Below are 15,080 nucleotides of genomic sequence, written 5' to 3'. Positions count from 1 at the left end.
GCTGAAGAGCGGAGGCCATTTTCTTGTAGCACACCTACTGTTTATTTTATTTACCTGGAGGGGATGGACTACAAGAAAATGGCTGCAGCTCTCCAGCTTCAACAGTAGTAATTAATTACTCTCCTCTCCCTAGTTTGAGAGAAACTCAAATGGAGAGACAGGCTGAGAGATAGAGTGGAGAGGGGGGAGAGAAATGAGTGTGAGAAGAAAAGTGCAGGAGGTGGTTGAGTTCAGAGAAAAAAACAAAAAGAGGCGAGCAGTGCCCCTGGGTGGTACTAAATATGCAAATGAGTGGAGCTGTATTTTTTCTAAAGTTGGCAAATATTCTTTAAAGGTGCAATCACATATACACTTTTTTTTTAACAGATAATGTTGTACCCAATTAATTTTACCAGGATATTCACCTGTGTTTCCTTGCAAAATTGTTCTATAGGGAGATTTACATGGCTGCCACTGCAAAAAAGTGTCTCTCTCCTGGGAATATTTGGTTTCTGCTTGTTCCCTGGAGAGTGTAATCTGGTTGCATTGGAAATTGCATGACACTTTACAAACTGTAGATCATTAATAGCAGCTAAGGAAAAATGAACAATGCATCTTGCAGGTAACCCATCATCTATGATGAAACTTCACCCTTTAAATAGACCCTATAGGTTGCTTTACTAGCATTGCAACTTACAACCACACATAGAAAGCCCCTGTTTCTAGAACTCAATGCTTCTCAGTGATGACTGATCCATTTATACTCTACTTCTTTTCGTGAACTGTATTAACCATCTGGAGTTAGAATGAATTTCAAGCTTTCAATGTAACTTAGAACATTGCCTGGCACAAATACCTAATAAGCCTGAGCAGGCACGCCCTGTAGGAATCCTTTTTTCCCCTTGATCTACTTGAACATTTTGGAATAGTACAGTACAATGCTCCCTGTTTGTACCAGTGCTGTGTTATAAAAGTGCAATAATCCATAGCAGCCAATATACAGTTATCTTTGGTGTATTCTATGCAAGTTTACACCAAAAGATAATGTCTTGTTGGTAATGGCAAATGTTTTACTTTTGCATTTAGTTAGTAAATGACACCTATAGCCAGTAGTGGTGGGTATAGGATTAATAGTAAAATAGTAGGAATATTTATTACTATAAACACACAAATTGCGATCAAAGTAAATATGTTCAATCAGTATTAGAGATGTGTCTATATTGTGTGCATGTGTATCTGTATTAGTCAATATTCTTACTATTACATACACAAAGCAGTAACCGTAAACTCGGTTGAATCCAGTACGCCACCGACTGGATTCAAGATGTCGCACATGTTTAAGTCGTACTCCCAGATCAATCTGTTATCTTTACTCGTATACTATTGTACCAACCTACAACTGTTAAGTTATCACTACTAGTTAAAACCAAGTATCAGGTTACATGGAAACGGGGGGTTGCTGTAGGTAAAGCTCTTGTCAAGATCATTTCTGATAACTTAGCAAGATTTTGTGACAGATAACAATTTGTTTAGCAATAAATTGTAGAGGGTAGAATACAATCCCTGATTTAATGGTCTATGATGGCAGACCACTTTGAACAATGTCAGGTGTCTATGACCTCGTCTCCAAATTAATTAATAGAATTTTAATAGGCTTCAGTTGAAGAAATGTAAAGGATCTTCCTTCTGGTAATGAAACATTTTCGTTGTAGTGTTATGAGCCGCGGCGGCTCATTGTTGACTGTTTTCGTCATAACGACCGGGATGCCAATTCCCCCCATCCCCAAGATAACAGATTACTCTGCTCGCTACGGACCCCGGACTGCTCCTGACCATCCGCTCCTGTCGTGGCTACCGCCTCCCATCTACCTGCTGCGGTATTGTATATAAGCTTCCACTACACTGAGTTAAGTCCTGGGGGCATCTAAGTACCTGTGAGCGCAACAAGGTCTACAGGAAAGGCGGCTGCTATAGGTAAAGACCTCTGTCACCTGTTCTGGAAGCTCATGCCAATAGCCGCGAGCTGTAACATGGAATGCCTGGAGAGGCACAAGCTCCCATGTCCTGAATGTCCACAACCATCCTGATATCTATTTTTGTCATGTATGAAATAGACTCTTGGATTATCTCAATGGGAGTGAGGGGCGACTAATAGGTGGAGAGATTCAACATGGAATATGCAGATGTCCCAGATCTTATATGAAAAATAAATAGCTTGATAAGAATGAGACGTAGCTGGTCTGCTAGGAAACCTAATACAGAGATTATAGAATTTACCCCACAAAGTAACGTTTCCAGCTTGACTTATGTCAGAGTACACATTGGGGAATACCAAGTGATTACTTGGCGCAGATGAAATGACCAGTAGAAATATTTAATATCCAGGAAGCCCCTAATGATCGTTGAGTGTCGAAGATGGAAGCTCACTCGATGGGGCCTGTTCTTCCAGACAAATTGCATGAACCATTTATGAATTAGACCTAAGGTAGTGTTGGGCACATGTATCGGCAGGGTTCGGAAGAGGGAGCATAGTTATTTTAATTGCTGTAATCAATATTATGAATTTTTGCCACCTGGATAGGTCAACCCTAATGGAGTTGAGGACCTGAGGGAAGTTTTCCCAATAGAATATTTTGTAGCTACTCCCACATACTCTAACATGCTAGCCTTCAAGGCAAAGTTATAGTTGGAGATTAAGAGACCATGAAGAGAGGTGGGGGGAATGTGAAGGGCCTCCATTTTGGAGTAATTAATCTTATATCTCGCGAAGTCAAAGCCAACAAAGCATCATCAACGAGATTTTACATTCATCCACCACTGCCTCATAAACATTTGGAGAATGTATAATTAGCGCTTCCATGGGCTGGATAACCAATGCAAATATCAAAATAAAATGGACAACTTTGCATAGTGTCATTAGTTATATTAAGAATATCCGATGTGATGCCATTTACTGATACCTTGGCAGAATTACTGCAGAATGCAATACAATGCATGTATCCGTTGAGAAACTGTCCATCAATCCCATAATGGCGAAGAGACTCAAGCTACTGGATCTTGTAGAAAGCTTTCTCCTCTATCTTTCTTACAGTCAATGTCAAGTGGCTAGTTGTACATCTTGTGTTATCACGTCTGACTCCTGGGTATGAAACCAACTTGATCATCCTGGACCAGCTGTGGCAGAATCATGTGGAGATTTGTTGCAAGGTGTTTAAATTTTGAGGACTGTGTTGATCAGCAAGATGGGCCTACAGCTTGCACAGTTGTTGGGATCCTTTCATGTCTTTGGCATTACTATAATCCTGGCATCAAGGGCCTATTGTGAGAAGGGATTGCCTTGCAGAGTCAGTAGAAGGTACAGAGATCTAACCAAGACCCCAACACTGTGACAAGAATTGCTGATTAATGTTTTGGGGTGGAAGGGCTGGGGTTGTTGGGCCTAGATATAGACATTATTATAGGAATATATTGGCTATAAAGTTGGGGTCGTATGTCTTAGCACCTATGTTTAATGGCTTGGATATTGTGTTGAGACAGTTTGGCCCGAAGACTGGAGCTTAATTATCTGTCCACCTAGCCAACTTATTAGAAAGATTGAGCCATTTGAGGGTTGTTTCTGCTCTGGCATTTAATGAAAGATTTTTCTACTCTGGATGCATTCAACTGATCAAGGACTTTACCGATCAGCTACAACATTAAAACCACCTGCCTAATATTGTGTAGTTCCCCCTCGTGCTGCCAAAACAGCTCTGACCTGTCGAGGCATGGTCTCCACAAGTCTTGTGGTATCTGGCACCAAGACGTTAGCAGCAGATCCTTTAAGTCCTGTAAGTTGCGAGGTGGGGCCTCCATGACTTGGACTTGTTTTTCCATCACATCCCATAGATGCTTGATCGGATTAAGATCTGGGGAATTTAGAGTCAACACCTTGAACTCTTTGTCATGTTCCTCCAACCATTCCTGAACATTTTTTGCAGTGTGGCAGGGAGCATTATCCTGCTGAAAGAGGCCACTGCCATCAGGGTATAACGTTGAAGGGATGTACAACAATGTTTAGGTAGGTGTTGTGTCAAAATACCATCCACATGAATTTCAAGACCCAAGGTTTTCCAGCAGAACAGAGCATCACACTGGCTCAACCTGTGTCACGCTCCGGCCCCACATACGGGTACCAGCGTCTGTATCTTCTTCTCGCAGGTGGTGATACCAGCATATTCTAGCACATCAGTTACATTACAGGCACCATCTTGCGGTCGGACATGTGCAGAACCGTCCTCCTTTGAAACCTCCTCTCTTCCCTCATTGGCCGCAGGATCATAGAGCGCTTTTTAAACCACCTGTGTTCAACTGTTTGGCGCCTGTTCTTCAAACTCACTTCCTGCAGCAGTGAATCTGGCACCTGCTTCCTCCCTGACCTGCTTCTGTTGTGTCCGCCTGCCCTCATCTCCGTGGCCAGCATTGGACTATCGCTGTTCCAGTATCTCTACTAATACCTCCCAATTTACTCATATTGTGTCAGCCTCGGTTCTCTCTCCGCTGCCTCTCTGAGCTACCTCTGTTCCTGTGACTCCTCAGCTGTTTTCCTGAGTTACCACCGTTGTGTCAGCCTGCTCTCCTTTCCATGGCCAGCATTGAACTACCGCTGTTCCAGTATCTCCACTACTACCTCCTGAGTTACTATATTGTGTCAGCCTCAGTTCTCTCTTTGCTGCCTCTCTGAGCTACTGCTGTTCCTGTGACTCCTCAGCTGTTGTCCTGAGTTACCACCATTGTGTCAGCCTGCACTCCTCTCCGTGGTCAGCATTGAACTGCTGTTCCAGTATCTCTATTACTACCTCCTGAGTTACTTATATTGTGTCAGCCTCGGTTCTCTCTCTGCCTCTCTGAGCTACCGCTGTTCCTGTGCCTCCTCAGCTGTTGTCCTGAGTTGCAAACATTGTGTCAGCCTGCACTCCTCTCTGTGGCCAGCATTAAACTACCGCTGTTCCAGTGACTCCATTGCTTCTCCTGACTTACCTCCTTGTAGTGTCTGTCTCCCATCATCTCCTGGCTCCTTCATACCTCTCTGCTCTATGCACTCTCACGGGGCCGCGACCTGCAGGATATGTGCCGCTAAGACCATACTCCCTTGCGGGGGTTACTGGTGAATACCACCTACCTGTTAGACTCCGCGCCCGTGAGTGAGCCTTATGTCCAGCAGAGTCTGGGGATCCACAGCTCTGCCAAGACAACCTGCTTGCCTTTTTCCATAGTGCATCCTGGTGCCATCTCTTCCCCAGGTAAACTACACACATGCTTCCGGCCATCCAGACCAAGCCACCTTTTACCATTGCTCCATGGTTCAGTACTGGCACTCACATGCACATTGTAGGCGCTTTTAGTGGTTGTCCGGGGTCAGCATGGGCTCTCTGCGATGCACTGTGTCTTCTGACCTATCATAGCCAGCACTACCTTTATCAGCAATTTGTTCAATAGCTCTTCTGTGGAATGGAACCAGACATACTAGCCGTTGCTCCCCACAAACATCAATGAGTGTTGAATGCTCGTTTCACTGGTTCACAGGTTTTCCTTCCTTGGATCTCTTTTGGTAGGTACTAACCATTGCATACGGAGAACACACAAGACCTGCCGTTTTGGAGATGCGATGATCCAGTCTGTAGCCATCAGTCGCTTAGGTCCTTCCGCTTGCCCATTTTTCCTGCTTCCAACACATCAACTTCAAGAATTGACTGTTCACTTGTTTCCTAATATATCCCACCCCTTGACAGGTTTGTAACAAGATAATCAATGTTATTCACTTCACTTGTCATATTGTGACAAATCTGTGTATTTCTTATGTTTTAGGTCCAGGAGACAGACTTGTTTGAAGAGGTTAGCTATTTTCTTCAATATTTGCTTGATGGCAAAAGTAGTGAAGCTGATTGTATTACTTCGAGTTATAACGTTGTGGACCTCCCACAACAACCTGGGGGATATATCGGGAGTAAAGCTGATGTCAAAGTAGTTCTGCAATTCTGTGTCTATTTTGCCATTTCAGTTGGTCTCTTCCAATATAAAGTCCTACCCTTTGGGTTGCATGGGGCACCTGCCACCTTCCAAAGGGCCATGGATAAATTGCTAAGACCCCATACAGCTGCTTATTTAGATGACATAGTGATATATACCCCAGACTGGAAGTCACTTTAACCCAAAGTCGCAACTATCTTAGTTTCATTGAGGTCTACAGGCTTGACAGCTAATCCAGAAAAATGTGCATAGCTACGAGAGAAGCCAAATATTTGGGGTACATTGTCAAGGGCAAGTGAAACCCCAACTAGAAAAGGTGGAAGCAGTCACAAAATGGCCAAGGCCAGAAAATAAATCGCAGTTAAGAACCTTCTTAGCCCTTGTAGGTTACTACAGGTGATTTGTAAGCCATTTTGCCACTAGACCTGCTCCACTCACGGACATGTTAAAGAAAGGTTGTCCAGACACGTTAGCCTGGTCTGTCTCTGCAGAGGCTGCTTGGTCATATCTACGCTTAACCCTCTGTTCCTCTCTAGTGCTACAAGCAACTGACTTTCCCTGTAGATTGTTCCTCCGAACCGATGCCTCCAGTGTCAGTCTTGTCCCAGGAAAAGGATGGAATAGAGAATCCAGTCTTGCATTCGAGTCTGTAGTTACTTCCAAGGGAACAGAAATATGCTACTGTGGAGAAAGAATGTCTCACCATAAAATGGGCCACAGAAGCTCTGTGCTAATATCTTTTAGGTAGAACAATTTTATTAATTACGGATCATGCACCATTAAGGTTGATGCAGAACAATCAGGAGCGAAATTAAAAGTAACCCGCTGGTTTTTGGCCTTGCACAAAAATTGAAATACATTATCACGGAATGGTTTACCACAGGCCTCTAAGAGAGAAATTAGGTGTTCAGCTGACAGTCTGCAAGGCAAAGCTTGCTACAGAATTATATAATTGCATAACAGTGCACCTAGTTAAAAGATAAACAGGTGGAGGACACATGTGAAACAAAAAAGAGTATAGAGTGTGATTTATATTTTGTAGTGGTATAGGTTTTTTTTCCAAAGATAACAGCAAGCTGACAGTGTCTGCAGTGAGTAATCAAACAGAACACCTGCAGAGAACTCCTTTTAAATGCAAGGTGGGAGTGTCATCTGTCCATCATTATAGGGCTGTAGTAGGAGTGGAAAGTATTTAAACCTGTCTTTTTCACTTGTAGTGTGACCGATTTCACATTGTGGCCAATGTCTAGGGAGCTGGTCCCTGTTAATCTGGCATTAGGGTCACGAGAAAGTGTGTGGAAATTTATGTTGTCAATTACTTTGCCATCCTGACAATAAAGAGCAAAGTACAAAGCAAGAAGTTGTTCTTGTGTACATCACCAGAAGGGTGCCCGTGCCACAACATGTTTATCTATACCCGTCAGGGAAGAATTTAGTATTATTAACTCTTATTTATAAAGTGACAACATATTTGGAACCAGTGATCTCACTTGTTCCTAGTGAAATGTTAATGTCCGCATTCACTCTCTGTAAGGACATGGCTCCTTTCAGTCTAACTCTCCTGCTGTGCTTTGGGTTATCGGACCAGCTAGTTCTACTCGGCTACTGCCTATGTTGAACTTCCGCTTTACCAGTGACTCACCTGCTGTCCTCTGAGTTACCATCTACGGATCAGCTAGTTCTACTCCGCTACTGCTTTGTTGAACTTCCGCTGTACCAGTGACTCACCTGCTGTTGCGCTGAGTTACCATCTTTGGATCAGCTATAGTTCCGCTCCACTACTACCTTTACTGAACTGCCGCTGTACCAGTAACTCACCTGCTATTGCACTGAGTTACCGTCTTCGGATCAGCTATAAGTTTCACTCTACTACTGCCTTCACTGAACTGCCGCTGTACCAGTAACTCACCTGCTATTGCTCTGAGTTGCCATCATCGGATCAGCTTGAGTTCTACTCCACTACTATCTCTATTGAACTGCCGCTGTACTGGTGACTCATCTATAGTTCTATTCCGCTACTGCCCCCTGAATTGCCACTGTACCAGTGACTCTGCTGCTGGTGCTCTGAAGTCACCATCATCGCATCAGCCATCATTCTATTATTGAACTGCCGCTGTCCCAGAGAATCTCCTGTTGCTGCTCTGTGCTACTGATATCGGGTCAAGCTATAGCGCTACTTCTCCAGTACTCCTCTGAGTTGCCACCATCTTTCTTCCGCGTCTGGTTCCGCCTACTACTCTCAACACACATCCAGGGGACTGCGACCTGCGGAATAGGTGCAGTGAAGTCCATACCCCCTTGCGGGGGTCCCTGGTGAACACCACCTACCGGTTTCGCGCCTCTGAATGAGTAATACCACCTGGCAGTTACAAGGGATTCGTGACAGTAAGAACAGGCCAGAGAATGTCTGATTCCCCGGAGGAGCCTTCTGCTAAAGATATGTTACAACACCTCATAGCACAGGTCCAACAGCAAGACAATACCCAACGTCAGCTTCTACAGTGTTTCCAAACCCTGGCTGGTCGTCTAGATACGCTACAGGCGGCCCAATCTGTTGTCTCCGTTCCTCCACCTGAGCAACCTCTTGGTTATCTGGCTTCCCCTGCAACTACCTCCACACTCAGGCTACCTACTCCAGCAAAATTTGACGGTGACCCAAAATTTTGTCGTGGCTTTCTAAATCAATGTTCAATCCAATTTGAACTGGTCTCAAAACTTTCCCACTGACAGAACTAAAGTGGCTTATATTGTCTCATTGTTAACCGGTCATGCACTGGCCTGGGCCTCCCCACTCTGGGAGAGGGATGTTCCTCTCCTTAGCAACTATGCCTCCTTCCTGGTTACCTTTCGCCGGATTTTCGATGAACCTAGTAGAGTCTCATCTGCTTCTGCTGGCATCCTCAGACTGCTCCAAGGGAACCACTCTAGCGCAATACGTTATTGAGTTCTGCACACTATCTTGGAACAATGACTCTTTAGTAGCCGCCTTCTGGCAAGGCTTGTCTGATCGCATTAAGGATGTGTTGGCATCGCATGAGCTACCCACCACCTTGGATGCCATCATCTCCCTCTTTAATAGAGTGGATCTGCGCTTCCAGGAGAGGTTGGCAGAAAAGGATCAGTCCTGACGCTCTACCCTCGGACCAGCCCTGCACCCTGTGCTGCACTCCTCTGTTGCTAACGAGCCTATGCAGATTGGAAGGATTTGTTTGTCTTCTGAGGAGCAAGACAGGAGACGCCAAGACAAGCGGTGCATTTATTGTGGCGATTCCAGTCACTTTCTGAGCTCTTTCCACAAGAGACCGGGAAACGCCAAACTCTAATCTGTTTCGGCTAGGTCAGGTTGAGGTCCAGCAAAACTTCCTCTTCTACCATTTGCACCATTTCTGTTTTCTTGCAATATGACTCCTCTGTACATCCGTCTCGAGCTCTACTAGACTCTGGTGCCGCTGGGAATTTTATATCACAAACTCTTATCACTCGCTGGTCTATTCCTACTTTCCTTAGAGTCTCCAGTCATCATTTCATTGATGGTTCCCAACTCCCAGGAGGCGTGATTCACCATCAAACCAAACCACTTACTCTCTGCATTGGAGCACTACACTCCGAACGTATCTCATTCCTAGTGTTGCCCTGCACCACTACTCCGATCATTCTAGGTCTTCCATGGCTTCAGTTACACTCCCCTCAACTGGACAGGAACACCTCTGAGATTCTAGCCTGGGGGCCCCACTGCCGCTCCGGTTGTCTAACGAAGGTGAGACCACTACAATCGTCATCCACCTCAACACCTTCAAGTTCTTCTACTCTGCCCCCTCATTACCGGGCATTCGCTGATGTCTTCGACAAAGGTTGGGACGAAGTGCTTCCACTGCACCACCCATGGGATTGTCCCATAGAATTACTCCCAAGGAAGACTCTGCCCAGAGGTCGCATTTATCCTCTCTCAGCCTGAAACCCAGGCGATGTCTGTCTATGTGAAGGAAAATCTCCAAAGAAGCTCTATCGGGCCCTCTGTCACTCCAGCCAGGGCAGGTTTCTTTTTCGTGAAGAGGGACGGTTCATTACATCCCTGCATTGATTATCGCGGGCTTAATACGGTCACCGTCAAGAACCGTTATCCTATTCCCCTCATCACAGAGTTGTTCGACCATATCAAGGGAGCCAAGATCTTCATTAAGTCCTCCAAGGTGCATATAAGCTTATTCGCATCCGGTCCGGAAATGAGTGGAAAACCGCCTTCAATACCGACGATGGGCATTATGAGTATCTATTGAAGCTCTTCGGTCTCTGTAATGCCCTGGCAGTATTTCAAAACTTCATCAATGAGATTTTCAGGGACCTCCTCTAATCCTACATAGTCATCATCATCATCATCATTTATTTATATAGCGCCAACATATTCCGTAGCGTAGTCATTTATTTGGACGATATTCTCATATTTTCCCAAACTATTGACGCTCATAGGAGACATGTAGCTGAGGTACTTTCCAGGTTACGCAAGAATCACTTATATTGTGAATTGGAGAAATGCTTCCATGCCCTTCTTATCATATATCATCTCGGGATCTGGACTCCGAATGGACCCAGAAAAGGTCCAGGCTATTCTGAATTGGCCACTTCCATCTACCCTCAAGGCTGTCCAGCCTGTGGGAAATCTGTCACCAAACTGCACAAGCTGTCCAGCGTTTTCTAGGATTTGCTAATTATTACCGACAATTTATCTTAAACTATTCCAACATTGTCGCTCCAAATCACTGCACTCACCAAGAAAGGTGCCAATCCTAGAACCTGGCCAGCAGAGACCTTGGAGGCGTTCTCTTTTTCAAAACAGCCTTCTCCTTGGCTCCCATTTTCCGGCAGCTGGATCTCTCCCAACCCATCTTCTTAGAAGTAGACACCTCAGCAATTGGCGTAGGAGCTGTCCTCTCTCAAAGGTCCTCTTCCAACCGATTGCTACCCTGCGCTTTCTTCTCTCGGAAATTGTTACCTGACTAGCAGAATTACACCATAGGCAACAAAGAATTGTTGGCAATGAGACTGGCACTATCTGAATGGCGTTATTTCCTGGAGGGAGTCCAATATGTGGTCACTATATTTACGGACCATAAGAACCTTTTGCTTTTGTATCTTCAGACTGCACAGTGTCTCAATCCTCGGCAGGCCTGGTGGTCGCTCTTTTTCTCTCGTTTTACTCTCCGTGTGACCTTCAAACCGGGTCATTTGAGCAAGAGGACAGATGCGCTTTCCCGAGCTTTTGATTGCACCCTGGATTCTGATCCACCGTCTGCTCATCCCATCCTGGATCCCAAATGTCTCCTGGCTCTCTCTACTTCTCCATCTTCTCCTCCTGGAAAAACATTTGTTCCCAAGATGCTTCGAAAGAAGTTACTGCGCTGGAACCACGCCTCCAGATTCTCCGGCATTGCTAAAAACCTACAAACTGGTATCACATTCCTACTGGTGCCCCTCTCTCCGTGCAGATATCAAAGACCTTGTTGCTGCGTGTAATATTTGTGCTCAGCACAAGTCTTCCCACCTTGCTCCTATGGGTCCTTTGATACCACTTTCTGTGCCACCCAAACCCTGGACACACATCAGCATGGACTTTGTTACCGACCTTCCTACCAGCAAAGGGTATAATACCATCTGGGTCGTGGTAGACCGTTTTTCTAAAATGGCCCACTTCATACCACTAGTGGGTCTACCATCATCCTCAATCCTGGCGCAGCACTTCATCAAAGAAATATTTTGGTTACATGGTTGTCCACAAGAGATCGTCTCGGATAGAGGAGTCTAGTTCACATGCAAGTTTTGGCGTGCTTTATGTAAGGCTCTGGGTGTTCAACTTAATTTGTCATCTGCTTACCATCCACAATCCAACAGCCAAACGGAGAGGATGAACCAAGACCTTGATCACAGTGTTTCTTCCTCCAATCAAGACAACTGTATTGACCTCTTACCATGGGCGGAATTTGCTCATAATAATTTGTTCCATGAATCTACCTCTTCCACTCCATTCTTTGTTGTCTATGGTCTACATCTCATCCTTCTCAGGTATTCAACCCTCCGCCCACCCATGTTCCTGCTGCTGCTGAGCTTCTACAGAATTTTTCCTCTACCTGGTCTTGGGTTGTCTCCCAGCTCAAAAAGACATCCATTCGTTACAAGACCGCTGCAGACAAGAAACGTTGGTCTGTACCTGCCCTAAAGGTCCGAGACTAGGTGTGGTTATCCACCGGGAACATCCGCCTTAAAGTGCCCTCAATGACGTTCGCTCCTCGGTTCATTGGTCCATATAAGATCCTACGGGTTATCAACCCAGTCTCTTTCAAATTGAAGCTTCCTTCCTCGTCCCACATCTCTAACTCCTTCCACATATCTCTCCTGAAACCTCTGATCATCAATAGGTTTTCTTCACCTACGCATTCCTCTGTAGTACAAAAATTTTCTCAACAAGAGTTTGAGATTATTCAAATTTTGGATTCAAAAGTCTCCAGAGGAGTGGCGAAATATTTAGTGGATTGGAGGGGTTTTGGCCATGAGGAGCGCTCCTGGGTTAATGCCTCTGATATCAATGCCCCTGTGTTGCTACGGAAATTCCACGCAAGATCACCGCTAAGTGTCCGGTTGTCACTTCTAAAAGGGGGGTACTTTCACACACCGGCCCCGCGGATGGGCACCAGCGTTGTTACCTTCCTCCTCTAAGCAGTGATTGCGGTATCCTGATAACACCTTTGGATACATCTACCATCTGCTCTGCGCATGCGCAAGCCTACTCCCCTCTCTTATGACCTTCTACTTGTTCCCCATTGGTCCTGGCAGTTTGGTGCACTGTTTAAATCTCCCACTTCCTCCTGTCCGATGCCTGTTCTTCAAGTTCATTCACTCTCTGGCTCCTTTCAGTCTAACTCTCCTGCTGTGCTCTGGGTTACCATCATCGGACAGCTAGTTCTACTCCGCTACTGCCTACGTTGAACTTCCGCTGTACCAGTGACTCACCTGCTGTGCTCTGAGTTACCATCTACGGATCAGCTAGTTCTACTCCACTACTGCCTCTGTTGAACTGCCGCTGTGCCAGTGATTCACCCGCTGTTGCTCTGAGTTACCATCATCGGACCAGCTACGTTCTACTCCACTACTGTCTCTGTTGAACTGCCGCTGTGCCAGTGATTCACCTGCTATTGCGCTGAGTTACCATCTTCGGATCAGCTATAGTTCCGCTCCACTACTATCTTCACTGAACTGCTGCTGTATCAGTGACTCACCTGCTGTTGCTCTGAGTTACCATCATCGGACCAGCTAAGTTCTACTCCACTACTGTCTCTGTTGAATTATCGCTGTACCAGTGACTCACCTGCTGTTGCTCTGAGTTACCATCTACGGATCAGCTAAATTCTACTCCACTTCTGTCTCTGTTGAACTGCCGCTGTACCGATGACTCACCTGCTGTTGCTCTGAGTTGCCATCATCGGATGAGCTATAGTTCCGCTCCACTACTATCTCTGTTGAACTGCCGCTGTACCGATGACTCACCTGCTATGCTCTGAGTTACCATCTACGGATCAGCTATAGTTCTATTCCGCTACTGTCCCCTGAACTGTCGCTGTACCAGTGACTCTCCTGCTGGTGCTCTGAAGTCACCATCATCGCATCAGCCATCATTCTATTATTGAACTGCTGTTGTCCCAGAGACTCTCTTGTTGCTGCTCTGTGCTACTGATATCGGGTCAAGCTATAGCGCTACTTCTCCAGTACTCCTCTGAGTTGCTGCCATCTTTCCTCCGTGTCTGGCTTCGCCTACTACTCTGCCCAACACTCATCCAGGGGACTGCGAACTGCGGGATAGGGGCAGCGAAGTCCATACCCCCTTGCGGGGGTCCCTGGTGAACACCATCCTACCTGTTTGATTCTGCACCCCTGAATGAGTAATACCACCTGGTATTTACAAGGGATCCACTAAATATCCACGAGATTCGTGACAGGCTGCATTCTCAGTGATATCAATGGTTCTGAGAGGAGGGATAGGCTACATTCTGTGATCTCACTGGTTCCTAGTGAAGGGATAGGCTGTCTTCTCAATGATGTTACTGGTTCCTAGTGAATGGATAGGCTGCATTATCAGTGATGTCACTGGTTCCCAGTTAATGGATAGGCTGCATTCTCAGTGATGTCACTGGTTCCTAGTGAATGGATTGACTACATTCTCAGTGATATCACCGGTTCCTAGTGAATGGATAGGCTACAGTCTCAGTGATGTCACTGGTTCCTAGTGAATAGATAGGCTGAATACTGTGATGTCACTGGTTCCTAGTGAATAGATAGGCTGAATTCTCAGTGATGTCACTGGTTTATAGTGAATGAATAGGCTGCACTCTCAGTGATGTCACTGGTTCCTAGTGAATGGATAGGCTGTCTTCTCAATGATGTTACTGGTTCCTAGTGAATGGATAGGCTGCATTATCAGTGATGTCACTGGTTCCTAGTGAATGGATAGGCTACATTCTCAGTGATGTCACTGGTTCCTAGTGAATGGATAGGCTGCATTCTTAGTGATGTCACTGGTTCATAGTGAATGGATAGGCTGCATTCTTAGTGATGTCACTGGTTCATAGTGAATGGATAGGCTGCATTCTTAGTGATGTCACTGGTTCATAGTGAATGGATAGGCTGCATTCTCAGTGATGTCACTGGTTCCTAGTGAATGGATAGGCTGCATTCTTAGTGATGTCACTGGTTCATAGTGAATGGATAGGCTGCATTCTTAGTGATGTCACTGGTTCCTAGTGAATGGATGGGCTGCATTCTCATAAATATTGCATCCGTCCACAAAATGTCAAAGTGGTGATGGGTACCCTCTTAAGTGTCTGAATGTTGGTATTATAGCGTATTATACATGTGAAGTGAATTGATATATAAACTCTGGTAAATAATATCTACAGTGGTTAGCATTGCTGCCTCACAGCACTGGCGTTATTGGTTCAATGTCAACCAGTGCCCTATCTGTATGTTCTCCCTGTGTTTGTGTGAGATTCCTCCGGGTGCTCCGATTTCCTCCCACACTTCATAGACATACTGGTAGGTTAATTGGCTGC

Source organism: Mixophyes fleayi, chromosome 6 (assembly GCF_038048845.1).
Source record: "Mixophyes fleayi isolate aMixFle1 chromosome 6, aMixFle1.hap1, whole genome shotgun sequence".
NCBI lineage: Eukaryota > Metazoa > Chordata > Amphibia > Anura > Limnodynastidae > Mixophyes > Mixophyes fleayi.
The sequence above is the reverse complement of the archived record's forward strand: the minus strand, read 5'-3'. Positions refer to the sequence as shown.